Raw genomic sequence first — 307 nt, 5'->3', positions numbered from 1 at the left:
CTAAACCCTAAACCCCAAACCCTAAAGAGCTTTGTCGTAATAGAGCTATTGGTTGATTTCTCTTTTTTAAAAAAAAATTGTATGTCAGTTTTTGTGTCAAAATTTCTTGTATTATATCTGTCAAAAACAATTTGGCGGAAAACGTTTGTTGAAATGTTTTTGGCGGAAAATATTTTGGCGGGAAATTTTGTCAAAAACTTTTGGTGAGAAACTTATGGTCAAAAATTTTGAAGTAAATTTTGTGTACGGGAATTTTTTTTAGAAGGAAAACCCCATACCCTAAACCCTAAACCCTAAACCCTAAACC

The sequence above is a fragment of the Capsella rubella genome, unplaced genomic scaffold (genome assembly GCF_000375325.1).
Source record: "Capsella rubella cultivar Monte Gargano unplaced genomic scaffold, Caprub1_0 scaffold_17, whole genome shotgun sequence".
In the NCBI taxonomy this organism is placed as follows: Eukaryota; Viridiplantae; Streptophyta; class Magnoliopsida; order Brassicales; family Brassicaceae; genus Capsella; species Capsella rubella.
This window is presented reverse-complemented; position numbering follows the sequence as displayed.